The sequence below is a fragment of the Triturus cristatus genome, chromosome 5_1 (genome assembly GCF_964204655.1).
Source record: "Triturus cristatus chromosome 5_1, aTriCri1.1, whole genome shotgun sequence".
NCBI lineage: Eukaryota > Metazoa > Chordata > Amphibia > Caudata > Salamandridae > Triturus > Triturus cristatus.
The window spans coordinates 585,397,249-585,408,043 of NC_140587.1; positions in this window are offsets into that span (position 1 = coordinate 585,397,249).

Below are 10,795 nucleotides of genomic sequence, written 5' to 3' on the forward strand. Positions count from 1 at the left end.
TAACAAGCATGCTGTCGGTGTGAGAGAGCCTGCAGCACGTTCCTGCACAACGTGGCATGCACCATGTCGTGCATGCCACACCGTGCAGAAATGAAGGTGCAAATCCTCGGTGACACAACATGTGCCCCCTCCGCAAGCACCACCATTGCCTGATTTGGCCGGGGACCCTGTAGGGCCCCTTAACTACATTTCTGCCATCCTTTTAGTGCAGGTCGTACTATGCTGTGGGGTGACGGCATCGGCACAGCCAGCATATTCAGGCCCTTTGAAGACCGCCACCGTAGTGGGATCCTTGATCAGAGGCGGTGGTCTTGTGGCGGTCCCACCGCTAGACTCGTAAATGGCCAGATGGGTGGTGGTGGTCGGACTGCCACCCCAAGTATGATAGACTCAGGACCACTGTACTCAAAATAGGTCACTATGTAATTTTTATGGAGGAAAAAGTATGCACGTTGACCATATGTGTTAGTGTGACGTGTTTTTGAAAATATATAGCTGCATAAAGCATCAGACTTCATCAATGTCCAAATGTACATTGTAATTCATATTACACACATTGTGAGCCCCTGCAAGATTCAAGAGGACAGGAAGGACAAAGAATGGCTCACCCCTGCCACATCCCATTAAACTCACCATGGAATTTGACATTTTTATGTGACTACTCCTGTGGTCTCAAAGCGGAAGATGGCTATTATGAATTGTATTCACTATGTTCGTACAAGTTCACTGACACAATATCGACACCCAAAATATCTCCATACCACAATATTGAGTTATAAATATCTATGTCAAAAATACCAACCTCCTATATTTATAGAGGTCAGAACAAAAATATAGTGAAAAAAACTATCGGTCATTAATATAGCTGTACAAATATCATATATATATCAAAATGACAAATATTAACTAATAAAATTAATTAGAAAATGATTTAATATACATTTTAACAAATATAACAAATAAACTCAATAAAAAAGTTACACACATATATAATAATTAATATATATATATATTTAATTTACAACCATTAATAAACTATTATTTCTAATGTATTTTATAATTTGAACATTATAAAAATGTAACGCACACATATATATAATATATATATATATATATATATATATATATATATATATATATATATATATATATATATATATATATATATATATATATATATCTCAGAACCACACAACCCCTCCAGTACGAGAGATGTAAGCCCACACAGGTAGGTGAATCCAACGTCCTTTAATTGCAGTTAAAAGCGAGCGGCATAATGCATTTCAACACAAAGTGCCTTCCTCAGATGCCATTGCTCGTTCCAGAATTCACTGTTCACTAGAAGACATGGAGCGTCTCACTGAAGTCGGTGGCGACACTCCTTCCACCATTAAAAGGAAGATTTCCCGGACTCGCTGCCTCGAGTTCATTAGCTGCAGGAACACATGTGGAAGTCCTTGCCCCAGTGGGCGATGCCTGCAGCTCCCTTTGCATTGTGGATCTTGTAGTGTAAGGGGCTGAATTCACTGACCTTCACCCAACCGATATCACCACCAGCGCACCGGGATCCCTTCTCCTAAGTAGGCAGAGGCAACATGATGAAGTCATCACCCAGTTTGCACCGGCCAAGCCATGCGTTGAAAGTTTACGGTGGTTCGGCGTATTCCCAAGCGCCTTGAGACGTTACACCATTCTGCCACGATCCGCCGAGCTCTTGAGGGTGGGGGCTCAAGTGCGAGTGGCAACGCACAAAACCTCAGAACCACACAACCCCTCCAGTACGAGAGATGTAAGCCCACACAGGTAGGTGAATCCAACGTCCTTTAATTGCAGTTAAAAGCGAGCGGCATAATGCATTTCAACACAAAGTGCCTTCCTCAGATGCCATTGCTCGTTCCAGAATTCACTGTTCACTAGAAGACATTGAGCGTCTCACTGAAGTCGGTGGCGACACTCCTTCCACCATTAAAAGGAAGATTTCCCGGACTCGCTGCCTCGAGTTCATTAGCTGCAGGAACACATGTGGAAGTCCTTGCCCCAGTGGGCGGTGCCTGCAGCTCCCTTTGCATTGTGGATCTTGTAGTGTAAGGGGCTGAATTCACTGACCTTCACCCAACCGATATCACCACCAGCGCACCGGGATCCCTTCTCCTAAGTAGGCAGAGGCAACATGATGAAGTCATCACCCAGTTTGCACCGGCCAAGCCATGCGTTGAAAGTTTACGGTGGTTCGGCGTATTCCCAAGCGCCTAGAGACGTTACACCATTCTGCCACGATCCGCCGAGCTCTTGAGGGTGGGGGCTCAAGTGCGAGTGGCAACGCACAAAACCTCAGAACCACACAACCCCTCCAGTACGAGAGATGTAAGCCCACACAGGTAGGTGAATCCAACGTCCTTTAATTGCAGTTAAAAGCGAGCGGCATAATGCATTTCAACACAAAGTGCCTTCCTCAGATGCCATTGCTCGTTCCAGAATTCACTGTTCACTAGAAGACATGGAGCGTCTCACTGAAGTCGGTGGCGACACTCCTTCCACCATTAATATATATATATATATATCAATCCAAGTGCGCTCTCAGGAGAAAAACCACAAACACGAAAAATGCAGGAATGGATTAAACAACCCAGGAGTTGCAGTCCTGGAATCCCCTATAAGTGCTGATAATGTCACTGCTGAATGTATTAAGCTCACAATGAGCCTCAACAGACACACGCCCCCTATTCGGTGCCGATGTCCCACATGAAGGAGCCTGTTGGATACAAGCTTCTGTGGCCCCCAGGTTCTTGGAATGGTGCTCCTCGGCGGTTCGAACGCTGCCAATATCTTCTAGGCTCAGGCTTGGGTTTTCGTTAGCATGAGGAGCACTCGAACATCAGCACGGGGCTCCAAGCATCGCCCCAATCTCGAGGTGCAGGAGAGTGAGTCAGTCAATCCCCATTCACAGTTCTGGCATCATTCTTCTTGCCGAAGCGTTTCGAATTTACATTCTTCTTCATGGGCTGATGATGGCAGAAAATTCAGCACCTACCAGGTAAAGTCTCCATTTATGCGTGATAGCACGCCCTCCTATTGGCTGACCTGTATGATGCTGCGCTGAGCATTGTGGGAGTTGCAGTCCTGGAGTCCCCTATAAGTGCTGATAATGTCACTGCTGGATGTATTAAGCTCACAATGAGCCTCAACAGACACACGCCCCCTATTCGGTGCCGATGTCCCACATGAAGGAGCCTGTTGGATACAAGCTTCTGTGGCCCCCAGGTTCTTGGAGTGGTGCTCCTCGGCGGTACAAACGCCGCCAATATCTTCTAGGCTCAGGCTTGGGTTTTCGTTAGCATGAGGAGCACTCCAATAGGAGGGCGCGCTATCACTCATAAATGGAGACTTTACCTGGTAGGTGCTGAATTTTCTGCCATCATCAGACCATGAAGAAGAATGTAAATTCGAAACGCGTCGGCAAGAAGAATGATGCCAGAACTGTGAATGGGGATTGACTGACTCACTCTCCTGCACCTCGAGATTGGGGCGATGCTTGGAGCCCCGTGCTGATGTTCGAGTGCTCCTCATGCTAACGAAAACCCAAGCCTGAGCCTAGAAGATATTGGCGGCGTTCGTACCGCCAAGGAGCACCACTCCAAGAACCTGGGGGCCACAGAAGCTTGTATCCAACAGGCTCCTTCATGTGGGACATCGGCACCGAATAGGGGGCGTGTGTCTGTTGAGGCTCATTGTGAGCTTAATACATCCAGCAATGACATTATCAGCACTTATAGGGGATTCCAGGACTGAAACTCCCACAATGCTCAGCGCAGCATCATACAGGTCAGCCAATAGGAGGGCGCGCTATCACGCATAAATGGAGACTTTACCTGGTAGGTGCTGAATTTTCTGCCATCATCAGCCCATGAAGAAGAATGTAAATTCGAAACGCGTCGGCAAGAAGAATGATGCCAGAACTGTGAATGGGGATTGACTGACTCACTCTCCTGCACCTCGAGATTGGGGCGATGCTTGGAGCCCCGTGCTGATGTTCGAGTGCTCCTCATGGTAACGAAAACCCAAGCCTGAGCCTAGAAGATATTGGCAGCGTTCGTACCGCCAAGGAGCACCACTCCAAGAACCTGGGGGCCACAGAAGCTTGTATCCAACAGGCTCCTTCATGTGGGTCATCGGCACCGAATAGGGGGCGTGTGTCTGTTGAGGCTCATTGTGAGCTTAATACATCCAGCAGTGACATTATCAGCACTTATAGGGGATTCCAGGACTGCAACTCCCACAATGCTCAGCGCAGCATCATACAGGTCAGCCAATAGGAGGGCGCGCTATCACGCATAAATGGAGACTTCACCTGGTAGGTGCTGAATTTTCTGCCATCATCAGCCCATGAAGAAGAATGTAAATTCGAAACGCGTCGGCAAGAAGAATGATGCCAGAACTGTGAATGGGGATTGACTGACTCACTCTCCTGCACCTCGAGATTGGGGCGATGCTTGGAGCCCCGTGCTGATGTTCGAGTGCTCCTCATGCTAACGAAAACCCAAGCCTGAGCCTAAAATATATATATATATATTCACTTAAAAAACCATAGGTTTCACACATGTTATAGTTAGCTGGGCATTTCCCTCGTAAAAAACCAATGAAATTGCCCGTTATAGTTAGTGCAGGCAACTATAACTCACGCGACCGCAATCCGCTGCTGATGACGTCAGATATTACATCACTGTATTTAGACACTTATTTACCCATGTCTTCTTCCATTCATCTTTAGCTATACATATATTTCATTTTTTTTTTTCAGAAAGACACATATGTCATCAGTAATGTAATATCTGACGTCATCAGCAGCGGATTGCGGTCGCGTGAGTTATAGTTGCCTGCACTAACTATAACGGGGAATTTCATTGGTTTTTTACGAGGGAAATGCCCAGCTAACTATAACATGTGTGAAACCTATGGTTTTTTAAGTGAATTTGCAAGGTTTTTTAAATGCTAATTCCTAACTATAACGTGTGTGAAACCTATGGTTTTTTCAGTGAATTTGTACGGTTTTTTAAATGCTAAGTTATGTATTTATTAATATATTTTTTTAAACAAAACTTTTTCTCGGCGCGCGCACGGTGCACTTCGCGCACCGTGCGTGCGCGGTGGGCACACGGTGCGCTTCGCGCACCGTGCCCCCAATTTACGCAGTTCGTGCTGTACGCACACGCTTCGCGCACCACGCGCCCACTTTTCGCAGTTAGTGCGGTGCACGCGCGGTGGGCACGGAGCGCTTCGCCCCCAAGGGCCAAATACATTTTTTTTTTTTTAACAATCATGTAGTACGCGCACGCTGCGCGAACTTCGCAGAATTTTTTCCGTTTGGGTGGTGCACGCAAGGTGCGCGCACTAGGCGATTTTTAAAAAAAAAAATAAACATTTTTTTTGCCCTTGGGGGTCCTTCTGGGACCCCCTGACCACGGCTAGGGGGTCAGGAACTGTCCACCCTGCCCCCTTTTCACGTTCTCCACATTTGTTTTTCACCCCCTCAGAGTGCGAGAGACAAAATGTCGGCCGCCACTTCTTAGTTTCGACCGATTCGAATGTTTACTAAGATCTAACAACCAATCAGAATTGCACTCGCGCACGGCAAGGTGCGCGCACCCAGCGTGCACGCTGCGCGCGAACAGATATATATATTGATTTAAATGCTATTTTCTCTGGAAATACTGAGCAGATTTACACCAAACCTGCAAAAGGCACTTCATGGACCTTATGGCTATCTCTCTGCCAAATTTCACGTAATTCTGTTCAGCCGTTCGGGCTGTAGCTGCGACTAAAGTCCCTATGGAAAAATCCATGGGGAAAATGCGTTTTGGGACCCCCCCTTTTTCTCGGCCCCCGCTTGACGAATCACCCCGAGACTTTCAGGGTAGGAGCGGAGCGGAGCGCCCCATTAGTTTTGAAAACTTCGCGAGGATTCGTCAATCGGCGCCAAAGTTATTCAAAATAGAGTTTTGAGATTTCCTATGGAAACTCGGTCCTAACTATAACTATCTACTGGCGACCGCCAGTAGATAATATATACATATATATATACATATATATATATATATATATATATATATATATATATATATATTCACTGAAAAACCCATAGGTTTCACACACGTTATAGTTAGCTGGACATTTCTCTCGTAAAAAACCATTGAAATTCCCTCGTATAGTTAGTTCAGCTAACTGTAACTCGCGCACCCGCAATCCACTGCTGTGAACGTCACATATTACATCACTCATGACATGGTCAGTGACATCACTCATGACATCACTGATGACATCTCAAATGACATCACTGATGACATCACTGATGACATCATCCAGTGAATGTGTGTTTTTCTTAAAAGTTTAAATATGTTTTATATATTTATAGTGGAAGGCCTATGGAAGAATGAGTGGGTGTATAAGTGTGTGAATGGGTGATTTTCTTTGGTGCGTAACTGACCCTATAAGTGAGTCATTAAATGTATCTTATTGCAGACTAGTGACTAAACTGTGTAATGTCTGTATGTTTCTGTCTGTTGGTGTATAAGTGGCTGCATGGTTTTGTGAATAGCTATATGAGTGTCTATATGGGTTATCGATTGGTTGTCTGAGTATCTGTATGGGTGCCTGAGTGTTAGTGTGGGTAGGCTGTGTGTGACTCTGTGCATAGATGTGTGAGTGGGTGATTCTATGGGTGCATGGTTTTAAGAGTGCATCTGTGATGGACTGTATGGTTGAGCGAGTGTATGTATGGGTGTGTTAGGGATTGAATGTATATCTCAGTGGTACATTTGTGACTAACTACATATGTGAAAGGCAGTATATATGTGTGTAAGAGTATATAAGTGGCTAGATGTGAGAATGTGTGATTGTGACAGTGACTGTATGGATGAGTGTGTGCTTTTGTCAATGATTCTAATAGAGCATAAAAATGTGATACTATTTTTGTGAGCAAGGGAACTTGAGTGTGTATAACTGCATAGGTGAGTAAATGGCAGTGTGATTATTTGTATGAATGACTAGGTGTGAGAGTACCTCTATGGATGATTGGTAGTGTGTGTGTATAAATTCATATGATACTTTTTTATGGAGTGACTGTAACTGTGAGTGACTTTACAGGTGAGTGTGTGGAGGTGCATGAAGACCTAAAAGTTAATATGTGGGTATGCAGTTATTGGTATTGCATTATTTATGGATATGAAAATGGAACTCTTTAATTTTGAGTTGGTATATCAAAGGTTTTATAAGGGTGTGAGAAGATGTGGTAATTTATCACATTGATGACGTCATCAGTGATGTCATCAGTGATGTCATTTGAGATGTCATCAGTGATGTCATGAGTGATGTCACTGACCATGTCATGAGTGATGTAATATGTGACGTCATCAGCAGTGGATTGCGGGTGCACGAGTTATAGTTAGCTGAACTAACATAACGGGGGAATTTCAATGGTTTTTTACGAGAGAAATGTCCAGCTAACTATAACGTGTGTGAAACCTATGGTTTTTTCAGTGAATTTGCAAGGTTTTTTAAATGCTAATTCCTAACTATAATGTGTGTGAAACCTATGGTTTTTTCAGTGAATTTGCAAGGTTTTTTAAAAGCTAATTTCTAAATATAACATGTGTGAAACCTATGTTTTTTTCTGTGTTTTTGCATGGTTTTTTAAATTCTAATTCCTAACTATAATGTGTGTGAAACCTATGGTTTTTTCATTGAATTTGTTTGTTTTTTTACATCTTTTTTTTTCTTTATATTTTTTCCTTTAAACTCTATACTACCTATATATATATATTCATGGTTTTAATGCATTCTTCTATTTATAAAGATTCACCTTTTTTAAATAAATGGTTAGATATAGTTGTATAACATAGTTAATATATTCCACAAACCTTTACCTTTTTTTTAAAAAAGTTTTTTACCGTGCGCGTACGTTAAGCTTACCGTAAGCTTACCGTAAGCGCACGCTTCGCTTTATGTACATTGAGTGTACGTAATATTTATACTCCGTGTGCGCATGCTTATGCAATTTGCTTACGCATCCGTACTTTCTACGCGACGCGTAAGCGCATGCATCATACGCGCACGCGCGCACGTTACGCGGAAGTGTACGAGCGTGCCTGTAATGCGCATGCGCGCGTGCGTGTGTCTTTCGTACGCGCATGCGTACTTTTACCGTACGCGCTCGCTAAGCTTAACGTGCGCGTACGGTTGGTCATGTGATCATGAAACAACACTTTTGATTGGTTTAAACTACTTTCAGTTCCAGAATCTTCCTACACCACACCCATTCCCCTCATTACTGCTTGTGATTTCTTAGGAGAAGGAGCTGAATTGTCTTTGGGATACAATGGCAGAGCAGCAGAGCTCTTCTGAGAGTGAGCAGGGCAGCAGCATCATCAGGCAGAGAAGGAGGAAACAAAAGAATTCTTTTGTTTGGGAGTATTTTACTTTTCCAGAGGGGCAGAAAAAGGTAAATGCTCCATTAGTCACCTGCTCACTTTGTGAGCGTGTCTTATCTAGAGGTAACCCAAGGAAGAAGTATTCCTTTGGCAACCACACTATGGTGAGACACATTAGGGATAAACATCCCAGGACTTTTGCTCGACATTCTGAAGCAAATCCTTCAGAAAGTCATCCGAGCACACCCGCAGAAGCTCAGCCGAGTACATCTTCGGCAGCTCAGCTGAGCCCTTCCTCTGCGGTGGGAGCATCACCCTCTTCTTCTCCTCTGGAAATGAACCCTCGATTTCTGAGGGTACAAATGAGGTGCACCAGATGTTATGGTCTAATTGTTCATGGGGAGACCAGTGTTTCCCTAATAAACAATAAGATAGACCAGCACATCTGTAGTACTTATTAATATTCCCATTCTTTCTTTCCTCTGTCCCTGTATTATCACAACGGCTCTTTTAAGAGCCAACCTTACCTCACAACTTTAAAAAAAATATATATATATATATTTTTTATTTATTTTTTTACCGTGTGCACATTTTTTTTTTTTAAACAAATTTTTTTTTGTTTTTTTTACCCTACAAGGTCCTTGAGGGAGTTTAACGGAAATGAGAAAAGCAGAGAGAGGAGAAGTGAAAAAAAGGGAGCATGAAAATAAATGTGTAATAAATACAGAAATTTCACACTTACCTGACCCAAAAAATAAAATATTTATTAATAAATGCTTCATTTAAATTGGTAGAAAAAACGTTTAAAAACAAAAAACAAAATCTCAATCTGAAAAAAAAGAAAAAAGTATTAATATTTAATAATACTTTTTTGAATACAATACACATATTTAAGAAACATTTCTTGCCCTTTTTTTGCTGTTTTCAGAATATATTGAATTTCACTGTAAATCGTCAAAGCAATAGCATTCATCACTTAACAGCGGGCAAAAAAAAATAATAATCTGAAAGATTGTTTAAAAAAAGCCCAGAATCTCTTCTCACTAAAACATACCTTTATAGAAATGTTACATATTTTTCAAAAATATCATCTAAGAACAATAACTTTTTGCACTACATATGGTCGTAAAAAGTTTTTTGCATAAGCATAATCACCAAAATAATATGTGTCTAAGAAGTCCACAATACAAATTGTTACCTTTCCTTTAGGCCAAATGGTAATTTTTAAAACCTTTTTTGATGAAATTTCCAATGGTAATCCAATAAAATTGCAAAAATGATTTGTACAGATGTTGCAAATTCTATCTAAAATTTTGGTTTCAGAAAAATTAAATAGGAATTTGCTAAATCAAAAGGCAAACGTTGCTTAAAAACCAATTGAGAATCATTACACAGTTGCCAGCCTTTTTCACATTTAAGATAAACTGTGTAATGACCAGAAGTTATCGTAGGTCCATCATGGAAAATTATTGCAACTGTAACAAAAGTTTTTCCTGAAATTGATAATTGCTGTCCTATAAACTTCTTTATTAAAGTGTCCAATTTTGAACCATCAGCTCTACAACGTTGCATCATTAAAATTACATACTGTCCATATTTCTTTAAAAATAACGTTGAAAACATGTCAGATTTACATTCACAGCATTCCATGCTATGATTGGCATCTTTAACTAATTTACTAAAACTCACTGATTTACTTTCTGGCAATGTTAAATAGATAAACCTTTCTGAATCAACATTAGAGCTGCATGTGTAGAAACAGTTTTCACCAGTATGTTCCCATTTATAAGAGAGACCGAACATATTCTCAATATCTATGCCTTCATCTTCCAGTACCATAAGGACATACATCAAGAATTCCTGTGCATCTTGCTGGACATTTTGAGTAAACTGTGTACGTCCTGAACATACGTCTAAAAGACTTCTAATTTCATTAGCACTTTCTATTTTATTTTTATCAATACTCAGTTTCTCATAAAGGACACTTAGCACAGAACAGAATCTTTTATCATGATTTACTATTATCTGCTCTTGCAAACTTTCAAGATAAAATACAACATTTAGCACTACATGTGCGTAGCAGTTGACACCAGAGCTATTTTAAAAATGACAACCAACAACCTCTTCACCATTATCCTTTTTCTTTTTGCTTGAAATCACATGAGTCTCTTTTTGTTTTCTCTTCTCTACATCCTCATTACAGATATTGTCAAATGTCCTTTTCCGAGAAACAACACGTTTCTCCAACACAGGATACTGACCTAAATGAGAAGCATAGGTTCTTCTTAATCTATTATACTCCTTTACACAATTTGCATCTGCACTAACTTTTGAGTCATCAAAGTCTATCATGAATAAACCAGAAAATGTTT